Below are 16,508 nucleotides of genomic sequence, written 5' to 3'. Positions count from 1 at the left end.
GCAATAGACGTAGACGTAAAAAAAAAAAAAAAAAAAAAAAGAATAAAAAAAAATGGCGCCATCTTGTTTGGCTCATGGTGTCGTCCCCCGGAGCTCATCAATGACCCTCCCTTTTAGAGATAATCTAGAGTCGGGGTTGATAGGTGGTTTTCTGGACAGCATGTGCGTAGTCTTAGGCCACTCGGTGGTGACGCTTTCCACTCGACCACCGCCTATCCATTTAATATTTAATATTTAATGAAATCTCGTACCAGCTATTTACCTTTCCGTAAGAGCGATAATTAAGGAAAGGAAGAGGAGGAAAGTCAAGAGGGAAGCGGCAAGATACATGAGATTTTTCATAAACTCGATGGCTTCTTTGCACCTACATGACTGGGAGTTGCTGTCGTTGTTTTTATCGTCCTTTTTTTAATTTTTGTTGTGGTGATGGTGGTGATATCAACGCTCATCTTGATTGTGTCATTGTGTGGTGGTGAGGTGTGGTGTGGTGTGGTGTGGTGTGTGTGTGTGTGTGTGTGTGTGTGTGTTTTATGTTGTGCCCTTTGTGTTTCTTTGTGATACGTGCTGTGGTGTTACAGTGCTTTACGGTCTAGTGTTGAATAACGTGCTGAAATGTGTTTTGATGTTTTGTGCTACGGCTTATCATTACGGTATCCTGTATCATGCTGTGCTGCGCTGTGTTGAATTCGTGCTGCACTCTGCTGTGTTGTACTGTGCAGCGGCGGGAGGTGCATAAAAATAACGAGACAGAGGACGGTTGCATCACGGTGACGGATGTGCAATCAATCGTACTGGCGTCAGGTGTTCAGCATAGCCTTTAACAGAAACTAAACTAGATACTAACACACACACACACACACACACACACACACACACACACACACACACACACACACACACACACACACACACCTCTAACTCTTAGTGGGAGCAGTGAGTAGCGGGCTTTTTTCACATTTGTTACCTTTTTTCACGCCCTTGAACTGACTCCTCTGCTGAAAAACACACACACACACACACACACACACACACACACACACACACACACACACACACACACACACACACACACACACACACACACACAAGGGAACTGCCGGATATTTCAACGCGTTACATGAAGGGTTAATAAGACAGACTATCAGAGTGGCCGGTGATATAAAAAAAAGCTGCTCCGTGATTGGCCAGCAGCCGTGGAGGTATACAAGCAGCAAACCAATAAGCTGTGACATACCTGCTGCCTGTATACATGGCCTCCATAGATCAGCTCAAACGACCGCCCCGACGCTTTTGCAGGGCCTGACGCAAACAAGTTATCGCCTGGTTCATGTGTTGAGTCACCCTTACAACTGTCGCGCTGGTCGCAAAACGGGCGATAATTGGAGTTTTATCTCTCTATGTGGAGTGTCAATACTGATATACTTCAAAGCGTTCAAAAAGGTGCGTATAACAATGTGGCCATGTTTCTTGAAGGCTTGGGAACTCTTCAGCTAAAAGTATGTATTCCTCTGTGTGTGTGTGACGAGTCTGTGAGGGTCTGCAAAATGTATCATCTGTGAGTGCATCTACTGTTTAATAAAAACGTAAAGTCATATTTTACACGATTAAATTATTTTCATTGCATTACATTTTTAATTACATGTGTCTGCAAGGCGAGATACACGAACCTTTGTGTATTTGACAGCATTATATCTAATATTTATAAAAAAAAAGCGTTCCTTTCTGCTGTCAGGCAGGCGACATAACCTCCCTGCAATACTAAATCATTCAATTAGACGTTACGCTCTGTGTGTGTGTGTGTGTGTGTGTGTGTGTGTGTGTGTGTGTGTGTGTGTGTGTGTGTGTGGGTGTGTGTGTGTGCTTGGTTGAGGGAAGGATGCGGTGAGTATGATTAAACCATGAAAAAATAATAATAAATAAAGGAAAAGTTGCACAAACGTTACTGTGATCGCTGAGACTGGCGACCGTTCGTTGACATTTAGTGCGTGATAAGTCAAATACCCATCCATGGTACTTCGATAATAAATCTTGCGCAAAGGAAGCTCTTTTCCACTCTCATCAAACTTTTCTTATTTTTAGGTTCTGCCTGTAGTGCCGGAAGACTTTCTTGAGGGGTCTCTTCGATGACCCGACTCTGTTAGTGGCGCAGGCGAATTTTATTTATAGTTGCTGACGTGATATAATTATGATTCTTGCACAGAAGGTAAGCAAGGAAACAGTACTCTCTAGCACTACATAACAGAATATTCAAATTTCTTATTACTATATCAAAAAATCAATCTGAAAGCAAACTTTAAGTTTAATGTCGAGATTCATTAAACAATATCTTGGCTACAAAACATTTACGCCGAGCAGAATGGAAGACTCAAAATGAGCAAAGAATTATAAAAAGGTTTTGCCGAGGCCATCCAAAAAAGCAGAGGTGCACAGTGATATCTTATAGAAACGAATTGTTCGCAATGTTGTGCAGCAAATTGAAATCAATATGCGGCGTGAGGTAGAGGTGGATGCTGATATGTAAAGACCGAAGAGTTTGATGGTCTGGGAGGCAGGGCAAAGTAAAGAGCAATTCATCACTAACTCAATTAGGACCTTTAGTCGCACTAAGTTTATATACTTCGAAGGCTTTCACATACCACACGAGTTTAATAAACGGCAGATGAGACGTACGCTCCCAGGCCTCCAATGCTCAGGCTCGTCCTAATTAACTTGAAGCATTTCATAACTCCAGGCTGAGCACCGAGATGGAAATGACGGCGCATATATGCTGGAGTGTGCAGGCAACCAGCCCTGAAATAGCTTGGCTGATCTTCGTAAAGTGCTGCCCATTAACAGGTAAACTTCTGCTCTCATTGCCCAGGATCTCCCTCCCCGCATACCCCGCCCCCCATCCCCCCTCGCTAAGCTACTTTAATAGCGACACAGCTTCCCGCCACCTCCCCACTCCTCTTCCGGAGCATCGCCAAGACACTCACTAAACACAGGAGGAAAGATGTTGATGCTAAGGATTCAAGGTTAATGCACTGGACAGCCTCCATCGGAAGAACGACATGAACCGCTGGTGTGTAACTATTAAAATAAAAAATAAAAAATGAAATTATTTTAATACGCTTGTAACGGAGACCTGCAGTTAATTAAAGTTTCAAGCGTAAGGAAAATTCAGACTATTGTGTTTTTATGTGCAAGTGGCATAAGACTACCCGCATCCTGCCCTGCAGACCACCTATCAACCTGGACTCTAGATTACCTCTCCAAAGAGAGGCTCAAAGATCAGCTCCGGGGAGCAGCATGAGCCAAAACAAGAAGGCGCCACTCTAAACACCCGCCTGAGCCAGAACGGGCTGGGCCGAGCATCAGGCCCCACCAGGAAAAAAGTCTAACGGCGCAAAAGGCAGCGACGTAAAAAAAAAAAAAAAGTGGTGATGCTCAATGGTGGTGGACAAAGATCTACGTGGCCTTGGGTTTCTCGAAGCTCAACAATACTGGAGTGGGAAACAAAGATCAGGGCAGATGAGATGAACAGTGAAAGCTTTAACTTGACAAAGGTGTATCTTTCTATTTGTCTTTTTCCTGCACAGGTAATGATAATGATGATGATGATGATGATGATGATACGAAGTGTAGCACCATGAAGCCTTCAATATTTAAGAATAAAGACATAATGGAATGTAATTTCAAATGTGCTCTCTCATTCATGCTTACCAAGAACTGGAATATTATTTCGGAGAATTAATGCAGAAAAATATTATTCGGAACGCGCTCCCTCTTTCAAGCTAGCTCGGTAATGCAATATTTAGGAGCATAAAACTATTAACATTATCATTTATAACGCTCTTTTTTATTCCGCGCTTTCAAGGCAGGAGCAACCGCGTTCACCCGACACCACCTGTACCGTAGGCACCACACACCACCTGTACCGTAGGCAAGGGTTCACCACACACCACACACCACCTGTACCGTAGGCAAGGGTTCACCACACACCACACACCACCTGTACCGTAGGCAAGGGTTCACCACACACCCGACACCACCTGTACCGTAGGCAAGGGTTCACCACACACCACACACCACCTGTACCGTAGGCAAGGGTTCACCACACACCCGACACCACCTGTACCGTAGGCAAGGGTTCACCACACACCCGACACCACCTGTACCGTAGGCAAGGGTTCACCACACACCACCTGTACCGTAGGCAAGGGTTCACCACACACCACACCACCTGTACCGTAGGCAAGGGTTCACCACACACCCCACACCACCTGTACCGTAGGCAAGGGTTCACCACACACCACACACCACCTGTACCGTAGGCAAGGGTTCACCACACACCACCTGTACCGTAGGCAAGGGATCACCACACACCCCACCTGTACCGTAGGCAAGGGTTCACCACACACCACCTGTACCGTAGGCAAGGGTTCACCACACACCACCTGTACCGTAGGCAAGGGTTCACCACACACCACACACCACCTGTACCGTAGGCAAGGGTTCACCACACACCACCTGTACCGTAGGCAAGGGTTCACCACACACCACCTGTACCGTAGGCAAGGGTTCACCACACACCACACCACCTGTACCGTAGGCAAGGGTTCACCACACACACCACACCACCTGTACCGTAGGCAAGGGTTCACCACACACCACCTGTACCGTAGGCAAGGGTTCACCACACACACCACACCACCTGTACCGTAGGCAAGGGTTCACCACACACACCACACCACCTGTACCGTAGGCAAGGGTTCACCACACACACCACACACCACCTGTACCGTAGGCAAGGGTTCACCACACACCACCTGTACCGTAGGCAAGGGTTCACCACACACCACACACCACCTGTACCGTAGGCAAGGGTTCACACACACACACACACCACCTGTACCGTAGGCAAGGGTTCACCACACACCACCTGTACCGTAGGCAATGGTTCACCACACACCACACACCACCTGTACCGTAGGCAAGGGTTCACCACACACCACCTGTACCGTAGGCAAGGGTTCACCACACACCACCTGTACCGTAGGCAAGGGTTCACCACACACCACCTGTACCGTAGGCAAGGGTTCACCACACACCACCTGTACCGTAGGCAAGGGTTCACCACACACCACCTGTACCGTAGGCAAGGGTTCACCACACACACACACACACACACACACACACACACACACACACACACACACACACCACCTGTACTATAGCTAAAAGTTCATGCACCTGTACTGTAGCCAAGGATTCACACACACACACACACACACACACACACACACACACACACACACACACACACACACACCACCTGTACTATAGCTAAAAGTTCATGCACGTTTATTAGAAGCCATTATTTATAAGTGTGGATTGTTGGAAGTGAGGGAGTTGAGGTAACATTTCCATGCCAGACAGCCATGAGGGAGTGGCTCTTAAATGCTTAGCGTGATGGTGCTGATGCTCCTCGCTACTTCACGCTGTCGTAAAGGAGACGCGAGTTACTATTAATGAGGAGGCTTCTAGGAGTTTCATGGAACTGCGGCCATCGGGTGTCGGGTAACGGTTCACAGCAAGAGGCGAGTACGAGAGCCAAGCCTTGTGGGCGTGGTGGAAATTCAACCAGGGAACATATTTTTCGGCTACATTAAATCGTAGAAAAAAAAATATGTATAGATACGGCGTTACTATATTGAATAATTCTACATAGTATATTTATTTCGTGCCCCACCGTGACCATCTATCACTTCTTTAATCACACACACACACACACACACACACACACACACACACACACACACACACACACATGTACATGACATAAGCGATTACAGTTGAACAAAAATTATATTGCTGGTATGCCAAAAAAAAAAAAAAAAAAAGCGTTCCGACCAACTCACACACAACCATGCATGAACACGCTGTCATACGGGAGACCCTTGGCCAGAATAACAAACTTCTCTACGGTGACTGGATTCATAATTCATGAACAGCTGATATAAAAACATCAACAACTTAATCTACAGTCAATTTGTTTTTTGTTAAAATATAAACGCTAGTAATACGCTTCAAAACTCCGCTGGTCACCCACCATCTGCTCACTTTGCACACGACTAATTCTTCGATTCTGTCCACCTGGACTAAAACAAGGCTTTAGACAAACTGTTAATATACAAGCCAGTTTCTGCACTTCATAGCTTTGGCGTAAGAGACAAAGTTCTCCAGTGCTTTTGTTCCCTCTCACAAGACCTTGTGATGTCTGTCTTCTCATTTTTTATAATCTGTAATCGACATATCAAACTGTAATAAAGCCAATGATATGGACATTGGTGGTGTTTCTAAAGAACTTGACCTTTTTCACGACACCCTGAGTACAATCAGTGGCTACTGCGAGAATCTCCACTTGGTGATAAACAAGTGTAATGTTCTGCCCTGCGGCACGAATCATCCTCAAAATATCGGGATGATGAATGGCACGCGTCTGTCCAACACTTAACTAAAAACTGAAAGATCTTGGCGTCCACAGAATAGAAGACAGTAAGTAAAACCTTGTCTGCGTTTCCTTTTACGTTGATCACCCGCGACCGTGACACAATTCAAAGTAGTTTTGAATCCTATATTGGTACAACTTCGAACCCATGTCAATTTTGGGATTCATACCTCGAAGTGGACATCCCTGTACTCGTAAAAATACAGAGACGCTCTGTTTGATTGACGACCTCGATCAGGACCTGCCTCAAGGTGAGACAGTGAAAGAATAAATCTGTATTCTCTGCAAGCTTCGTTTCGTATGGAAAAAAAACCCACCTTCCTTTTGGTCACAAAAATGCTACTATAATACTTCCCTTGGACCTGACCGGACCTGACCGGCGCCAATTTCTGTGAGCAGGACTACTCCTGTACCTAGATATAAAATATGTGAGAACACTCACTTTTGCTCCCCGTGTTGTTAAGTTGTGGAGCGTTCTTCTAAGTGAAAAAGTGGCTCCCCAAATCCTATGTCTGATAAATCACGCCTTGACCATTTGCTGCAACGAGCGTGCCGACGACCCATTAGCCGACTGCGGCCCATTGCCGGTTACGACGCTACAGGTGGTGCAGTGAACAAACTACTTCAACTTGTAATGGTAGTCGCCAGGGTTTCAGGACAACCTGAAAGATTACACACACACAAAAAAAAGTCGTGAGTGCGTGTGCCTCACAACCGTTCGATTTTCGGACAGAGTGGAGACGGATAGGCATTTTCTTTTCACCCGTGCCATCTATCCACCCAGCTGTGAATGGCCACCTGGTGGTAGACGGGGGTTGTGTCCCGGGTGTCTGTGGTTGTGATCCGTGACGCTAGAAGCTCAAAATGAGGAGGGTAGTTCTGGTGGCAGTCGCTAGTCCAGCACATGATCAGACCACACACACACACACACTCACACACACACACACACACACTTAGTGCAGTTGATAAAACTGCTCAGCTACCACCTGACGGGCGAGGTTCGCGCCTTGCTCAGGCCTAAAAGTATATTTTCCGCTGGCCGGAAAGGTTACTGTTCCCCTTTAAGCAAGGGGGATCAGGGTGTGTGGTGTGTGAGGCCCAGGCTCAACCAAAGGATCCGTCACCATGAGGCTCCAATCTCTTGCGGGGATGGTACTGGCTGGCGATCACCAATCCAGCAGCAATTTCGGCCCTACAATAGATGTCAAGTGAATAACTGACATCATGAGAGATGATCTTAAGTTAGTAACTGCGCATTTATTTGGGATTTAGTCTTTATTTCTAAACTGTGTTACTGAGGTGCGATAAATCTCTCTCTCTCTCTCTCTCTCTCTCTCTCTCTCTCTCTCTCTCTCTCTCTCTCTCTCTCTCTCTCTCTCTCTCTCTCTCTCTCTCTCTCTCTCTCTCTCTCTCTCTCTCTCTCTCTCTCTCTCTCTCTCTCTCTCTCTCTCTCTTATGGGTCTTCACTCGAGAATTCGTAATGAGGTGGAGTCAAATCACCCGCAGGGAGAGTAAAGGGGAGGAAAGGGAGTGCGCCACAGAACGATGTTTTATTCCAATCGTTTTCCTGGTTCGTTTTCACACACTGTTGCTGTGACTCCCCAGACTCCATTATATTAAGTATATCTTTGTAACGGAGACATAAATGGTAAATGTATACTGTTAAAGTTTGCCTGGTATGAGTTAGTTAACTTCATAACAACCCCCCCCCCCCCCCACCACCACCACACCCCACCTCCGCTTTCCGCCGCCCGTGTTTCCCTCCCTGCCTAATGAAAGCTCGTTCCTCCGGCGTAAAGATTTTAATGCAGTTACTTTCCGCGTCCTAACCCCCTCTACACCAGCCACCCCTTCCACCCTCCTGTTTGAAAATAATCACCTCCGCGCCCAACCTAGTCCCTCTTCCACCTTCCATTCGTGCACTACCACCAACACCTTTTACATTCCACTTCTTTGGTTGGTATTCTCAGACGCTTCCGCCTCTCATGTCAACTACTTTCAAAGGCCAAAATGAAGATTAGTCGGATTATCATGAGTGTTTCTGATAGGTTCATGGTATAGAAGAGAAGTCAGACTACCACCAGGGTCTCAAAATTACCCTCAGAAATGCCTATAACTACGATAACCGTGTCAAATATGTATGTGTGGGCGCCGAGATGTTTATGAATATGGCCTTTCATCTCCTCCCTTATTCTCCACACTTCATCACCGACATTAACTCTTCAGCTGCGATTGGCACGGATTTGGCCTTCACTGGCAGCCTGGTAACATACACTCCCAGGCCTTTCTCTGCCTCTGTGGTGGAGAGTGGAGTGTTTCCCATGTGGTATTGGTGTGCTGGATATCCCCTACCAAAGTGCGTGGCAACATTTTCCTTCATTGAATTGTAGCAGCCACTTTTTGTTCCATTCCTTTTGCTTGGTGAGGTCTTTTGGTAGGAAATCCGTAGTCAAGGGGTTAACGCACTACCCAGGTCTCTACTTCATTCATCCGCCCACCTTCACGTACACGCCTCCCTACTTCTCTTCTTTCTCTCTCCTTCCCTCCCTCCCTTATCCCACCCCCAACCTAACTGCCACTACCAACGCCCTCTTTACCCCCGCCCTCCCCCAGCCACCACCACCACTGCCCTTTTTACCCCCTCCCTCCCTCCCTTATCCCACCCACAACCTAATTGCCTCTACCATCGCCCTCTTTACCCCCTCCCTCCACAGTCACCACCACCACCGCCCTCTTTACCCCCCCCCCCCCCCACCCGCCCTAAGTGGCTTTATATCCTTACAAATTATCTACCGTATTTTCCCATCTCAACTCGGCGTACCTGCGCCGCTCGAGGCCTGCCTTCATCCTGTGAGATCCTCCGCATCAACAGCTCCTGAATTTTCTCGAAACACCAGACGAGTTAGGTGAGGTGATGTGATGTGGATCTTGTTGGCTTGAAAACTCCACGCACTCAGCCATGCTTGTTTCATAGCAGGGCCTTTTAGTGAGGATGATATGGATACCCGATCAGAACGAGGTCCGTGTGCTACTCACTCATGTTTATAATAAATCCTCTACATGTGCATGTGTACAATATCTTTGTTTTGGATCTGTTCACTAGTCTGAAACGAGAAAAAAAAATGTCTTCTATAAACTTTCCTGATGCTGTAACTAAAAGCATCAACACGCTAATATGTGAAGCTGGTACGTGGAGGCGGATTGTTCTAACACATTTCACTCAATATTATGTTTTACCGTTGCTAATTCCATAAGTATTGCAAGCCCAGAGGCAAGGTGAGCTACATACTGTGATGAATAAGCCTTGGTTAAAAAATACATTTTATATTACAAATTATTGCACCGCCTTTGCCCGTCCCCCCGCGTGAACCCGATTGCTGCCTCAGTGCCTTGCTCTCGTGTTGCCGCAGCGTCCATTATTAAAGGGCCCGCCGCGGCTCCTCCTTGGATAGAGCTCGGCTGGTGTTCCTCAGTTACCCCCCTGCTCCGGCAACACTAATGATCTCTCTCTCTCTCTCTGTCTCTGTCTCTCTCTCTCTCTCTCTCTCTCTCTCTCTCTCTCTCTCTCTCTCTCTCTCTCTCTCTCTCTCTCTCTCTCTCTCTCTCTCTCTTTTCCCTTCCTGTACCCTTATCTCGCGTCTTGTCTCCTGATGAGCTGCTTAATCAGGGAGTGGAGGCACCAGATTCACCGGGCTCGGCTGCTCTTATGCAAGTCGATTCTTGTTTGCCTTGCGCTTCACACGATTAAGCGGGCCACTGCAGACGAAGGGAGGAGGAGGAGGTTGTTCTGTTCGGTCGTGACATGCGGGGCGTTGCGTTACGGATCGATGTACGAATAAAAAATCCAGAAAGTTTGCCAGCTTCCTTCCGCGTATTGATTTCTTGTGAAGGTATCTCTTTTCACCATTATTTTCACTGTAAACTTCGTAGATATATTGGCCTTCGATATACGCTACATAACTGACTGTAAACTTTAAAGGTTATACGTGGATGGCATTAAAACAAATATATCACAATTTTTTACATTAGGTTACATGTCGCAGAGCTTGTGGAAGAAAAAGATTCACAGAAGGAAAAAGGAAGAAAAGAATCATTGAAAGAGAATGGGAAAGGAAGCTAATTCAGGAAGTAAAAAGAGGAACATACTTCACAGAGCAAACAGTGGAGGAAGCTAATTCACAGAACGTACTTAAAAGAATGTTGCGACCAAAAAAAAAAGTCACATGAAGTAGATTATGATAAACGAGACGAGAAGACGAGGAAGCTAATTAAAAAAAAAAATAACATAGGACGAGGATACCAATTGAGAAACTAGAGAACGAGGAAGACATTGAGAAAATAAAGGACAGGGAAGCTAACTGAGAAAATACAAAACGAAGAAACTCATTCGCAAAACGTATGAAAAAGATATTGAACTTTTCCTTTCCTAGGCAAGGCGCACAGGGGACAGGGAGCGAGGCGTGTTGATGCAAGGGCCAATAACACCGTGAGCTCTGGGAGGCCGAACGCAATAGTGCTTTCCTTGACCTCATTGCCGGGCGACGCAGACAACTTGAGGCACGAGGGAAATACGACGTGAAGAGCTACATGATAACTCTTGGGTCTGAATAACAAGACGTAGGGATGACGATGATGATGATGACGGTGATACAGATAAGGCACGAGGGAAAGACGACGCGGAGAGCTACATGATAACTCTTGGGTCTGAATAACAAGACGTAGGGATGACGATGAGGATGATGACGGTGATAAAGATGATAAAAATTCGATGATGATAATGACCACCTTTTTTTCTTAACCCTACAGTAGCATCACCGAGGCAGCCATAGCGTACCCCCCTAACTTTACTTTCACCCTTATAAGAAGTTCCTCCCACAAGCCTTTAATGTCCTCTCACGATATTTTCCCTTCCACACATCACTCCTCCAGGTTCAGTACCTCATAGCGATGCATAACTTTTTTTTTTCCATTCACCGGTATCTTTACACTATTCAAACTTTCTATTACTATTTGCTGTTGGTCATTAACTGGGAGACAAAAAACTAGGTGAATATGTGCAAAATAAGAGTGTGTGTGTGTGTGTGTGTGTGTGTGTGTGTGTGTGTGTGTGTGTGTGTGTGTGTGTGTGTGTGTGTGTGTGTCCAGCAGCTCCGCCATCATTCACTGCGACACAAAGGTTCCTCTCATTTCTCACCGGGATGATCTTTTGTCTGGAATACCGAGGCCGTTCATCACCCGCTTGAAATACGACCAGACTGTGAAAGGCGCTGGCCCCGTGTCGTTCAGCAGCTCTCGGGGACGTCCATCCTGCGCCCTTGTCAAATAATTCCCACCACTCCGCCTCCCCCTGATTTCCCTCTCCCTTCACCTCCTTTCCCTCGTCACTAATTCACTCCTTACACCGACTCCCCGGCCTTATTACCCTGATTTTCTCACTGACTTCTCTCCTCCTTTACCTTCCTTTCCCCGCTACAGGGACCACCTACATTAGCCACCTACGTCTCTACACGAACCTAACCTCCCATTTCTTTCCCTCTCACTTCCCTCTCCACTATCAACTTTTTATTTATACATACATCCATTAGGGAGGTAAACACACACACATACACACACACACTCACTGTTCACTGTCCCCTTTCCACACACCACCAACTTTTATACATCTTTTTGAGGGGAGGTATACCAACACACACAATCACACACACAAACACCGTAGATCAATAAGTATATTACTCACCGCGGCACAAAATCTCAGCCCCTCTGTATCAGCCATTCAGCACAGGTGGGCCAATGAGCAGCTAACAACACATGCAGATGAACAAGAGAACGCTCAGCACGACCCTCGATATATTGCACGGCAGTTATTTGTTGCTGAATTATTAAATCCCTGCAGGAGGTGAGACAAAGGGTCGTATTGCAAGACATTTCGCCGCCCAAGAACACATATTTGACAAGGCTTTCGTAGGAGTTGTGGGCATTTCCAGGAGTAGTTTTATGACCCTGGTGGTAGTTTGACCCTTCTTCTGTACCATGAACCTCAAGAAGCACTCATTAGAACCCGACTGACCCCCTCCTTGGCCCTTAGAAATAGATGATGTGAGAAGCGAAAATGCCTTATACATGTAATACAGACCAAAGGAGCGAAGTGAGGCGTCATGGTACTCAAGGAAGGAGCGTGCCCCGTCTTGGCTTCACGTCACATCTCGGGCACGCTGTTCCTCCATTCAATAAATCTTAGAAAAATGGCCAAACTGCATTGTATATCCAATAAAAGATTTATAAAAATATCACCGTATCATGCAATGCTCCACTTAATTTACGACGAAATAGCGTCACGCGAAGGTCATCCGCTCGATAAAGAATATATCATCGTCCTGTCACGCGACGTAATTCTGCTTAGATATATAAACAAAAACATCGCCTTACATAAAACTGTAACACTGGAAAATTAATACCTTTGATTTCAAGGACAATAGACAAATACTTGACTTTACAACAACTAGGAGTGTGACACCAATTTCCATATCGTCACCTTGGTAAACAAACCGCCGAAGTCATTATTTTCTACCTTACAGGAAATCAGAAAAGAACTGTCATTATCTTATTAGACTTAAGATTTAGTCAGAAATGAAAAGGTCAATTCTAGAACACTCAAACCCTGAATGACGAAGGCAACTATACAAAAATGGGCGTCACATGATGAAAAATTGATGTAAACAAAAACCAGGAAATCACTGAAAAATTACTTTGGCGATTATTTTGAGGGTGACGATATCAATAACAGCAATGACGATGAAAACTTAACTTTGGGGTTTATAAACATTCTCATCCCAGCTGCCAGAGATCGGTATAAACAACACTTGTATCAACACTTGCCTCTCTTTGTTGACCGAGAAGAGTAAAGGATGAAGCCCGTTTTCCACAATGCATTAGTCTCAAGCCGTGGATGGACGTCAGCCACTCAGATGCATCGTCACAGCCGCAGTACAGTGACTAAACCGCGGGAATGATAGTAGTGGGGCGGCAAAGGGAGTGTATTGATGTGAGAGAAAGAGATATATAGATAAACACACACACACACACACACACACACACACACACACACACACACACACACACGCACACACACTCAAAAGACAAGGAAAACAAGACTGATATAGACTTAGAAATAAAATACACGGTAGCTTTAATAGACTAACAAACAAATAGACATGGAACAAACATTTCTGCCTTATCAACCTCAGTCTTCTGAATTCCGGTAAATAGGGGAAAGTGTGTGTGTGTGTGTGTGTGTGTGTGTGTGTGTGTGTGTGTGTGTGTGTGCGATATAATATTCATAAGACAAGAGGAAAAAATTACTTATACTCAAAAGTCTATTAGCTTCGGTGGAGAACTTGCACATGTTGCGGTATTAAATTAGTATAACGTTCTCCCAGTTTCCACCAAATGAGAAATATATAATAGAACACATCTTGGCACACGTTCTCGTTTCAACATTTTACTGCCCCTGACAATCAAGAAAATACCATTCCCTTTCATTTCCTATACAATATGTTTCTCTCTCTCTCTCTCTCTCTCTCTCTCTCTCTCTCTCTCTCTCTCTCTCTCTCTCTCTCTCTCTCTCTCTCTCTCTCTCTCTCTCTCTCTCTCTCTCTCTCTCTCTCTCTCTCTCTCTCTCTCTCTCCACCCTTCCCCACCCCCCACCAACCCCACCCACACAGAGTAATAGCTGTACTAATAATTTGTTGTTTGCCTCGTAAATTTTCTCGAGAGCAATTGAGTTTACCTTTTTAATAGTTTGGCTCGTCTCCGCGCGGCGTACATCACGTGCATTGCTCTCAGGTTCAAACACATCGATGAACTTTATGGACAAATATTCTGACAACGCCTTTGAGTTTTATACAATACACTACCTAATATGTTGTTAACTTTTACGGTCGTGCAGACTAACATACATAACTGACCTCCGAGAGCCATCAAGGCGCTGGAACGCGAAGACGCCAATGTGTGATTTTTTTTTTTTTGAGCTTGTTTGTGGTCTTTTTTTTCTTTATAGTAAAGTAAGCAACTCAATGGCAAGAAAAAAAAGCCCGGTGTGATATATTGACATAAGCGTGCATCGAAAAAATAAAAGTGAAACCCAGTGTACGTTTTAGCATTACAAGTACCGCAGTCATTAACCGTATCAAGGCAAGACGACGATGCAGAAGCAGGGAAGATATCATGAACTTCAACCCCTCCTCTGCATCAGTCAATTACGCATAGCTCTGGGCTCGCTGATTAACCGAGCTAAAGGTAAAGTTTCAGCAGAAGATAAGCTGCGCGTGGCCTCGGTACTCATCTGTCACATTTGCTCTTGAGTTTATGGTGGGTAATAATCTACGGCCCCGGGTTACCACAGTTTACTTCTCTTTTTTTTACGCTTGGTATTAACCGTCGGTAGGTTTTCTTGCTGGACCCTGTTGGTGGGCCCCGACCCGTTGGTGACGGTTAGTGGGTCATTTTGATTGGCTCATGCTGAACCTTGGGGCAGATCATATGATTTATCTTCCGAGCAGAACGAAATAATGAAGAAAGGAACATTACACCGAAGAAGTAATAGTCGGCCCACCAGCAGGACTACAGGATCCGTTAGATTATCGTGGTAAAATAGTGAAAAGCAACGCTGGGAAAGACAGATAAAAATGGAAGTCAATCTATCAGTACTGAAAAAACAAATAGGGTTTAGTATCACCCTTTTTAATGAGATGCGTAAGAGGCTTCGTCAAAACACTTGTTAAAACTGGTGTATGGGAGGCCCCGGAGCACACCCAGAAAGTTCGAGGTCGTGTGTGTGTGTGTGTGTGTGTGTGTGTGTGTGTGTGTGTGTGTGTGTGTGTGTGTGTGTGTGTGTGTGTGTGTGTGTGTGTGTGTGTGTGTGTGTGTGTGTGTTTTGATAATCACATGTATTTCCGCCCTGAATATGCTTCTGACTGACTCTTTCAACTGAATACACATTGAAATATTTACTCGGGGTGAGGGTTAGTAACGATTATAACAATAACAATGATAAAATTAAAACGGTGACGAGGCAAAATGTGAATGGTCACCATAATGACGCTAACAAACAATGAATACACCAAAAACAATGATGGCGATCAAATCATTGTACCAGTTGTAATTGCGGCGTAAGTGGCATTTTTTTTTTGTCAGGTGATAAACACCAACATAATGACGACAGGTGTGCGGGCGTGGGAGCGACGCAGCTGCCTCCGCGTGTGCTGTCCCGCCTTTGTGACAACCTTTTGTGAGGGAGTTTTTGGTGAAGCGGCGGCCATTATGCGATTATGTTTTACGTAGATTTTTATTTGTTCGGTTTTTTTGTGTGTGTGTGTGTGTGGTAATAATCAACGGTTTATTGAGGATAAAGAGGCAGCCATGCGGCTGAAAATATACAAACATACAGAGCCAAAGCTAACAAGTCACAAGGTAACAATCAACAAATCAGCTAACACAGGGGGCGGTATGTAATTTAAGGTACAAACTGGCAAACCATCTAAGTTTGCGATGGGGAGGGCGAGTTGATGATATTGACTGTGTGTGTGTGTGTGTGTGTGTGTGTGTGTGTGTGTGTGTGTGTGTGTGTGTGTTTAAACTTTGGTATGATTGATATTATATCATTAAAGACCGGCGTCATTGTTGGCTGATGATGTTGGGCAATTAAAAACAATGCCGAGCTGGAATGTAAAGACAAAAAAAATTCCTTCATGGAACTTCCTTATCTCCCTTTCTCAGTACTGAAGCAAGTCTTGGTCTATATAATTTGGTCATAAATGTTGCCTAACATTGTCATTCAATTTGGAAAATGAATGGCTTCACATAATTTGAAATTTAGGTTTATAATTTATAAATGTGTGTGTGTGTGTGTGTGTGTGTGTGTGTGTGTGTGTGTGTGTGTGTGTGTGTGTGTGTGTGTACTTGTAATAGAAGAGAGACAGACATTAATATAGAAGATTCTCTCTCTCTCTCTCTCTCTCTC

General features: G+C 45.2%; 1 protein-coding gene across 1 annotated transcript in view; it reads left to right on the top strand.

Moving 5' to 3' along the window:
• The window catches only part of LOC126980686 (hemicentin-1-like), an 83,059-nt gene that overhangs the window by 50,308 nt on the left and 16,243 nt on the right, over positions 1–16,508 (top strand). The window lies entirely within an intron of this gene.

Source organism: Eriocheir sinensis, chromosome 45 (genome assembly GCF_024679095.1).
Source record: "Eriocheir sinensis breed Jianghai 21 chromosome 45, ASM2467909v1, whole genome shotgun sequence".
NCBI classification, from domain to species: Eukaryota; Metazoa; Arthropoda; class Malacostraca; order Decapoda; family Varunidae; genus Eriocheir; species Eriocheir sinensis.
Note: the sequence above shows the minus strand (reverse complement) of the source record. Positions and strands in the feature narration are given on the sequence as shown.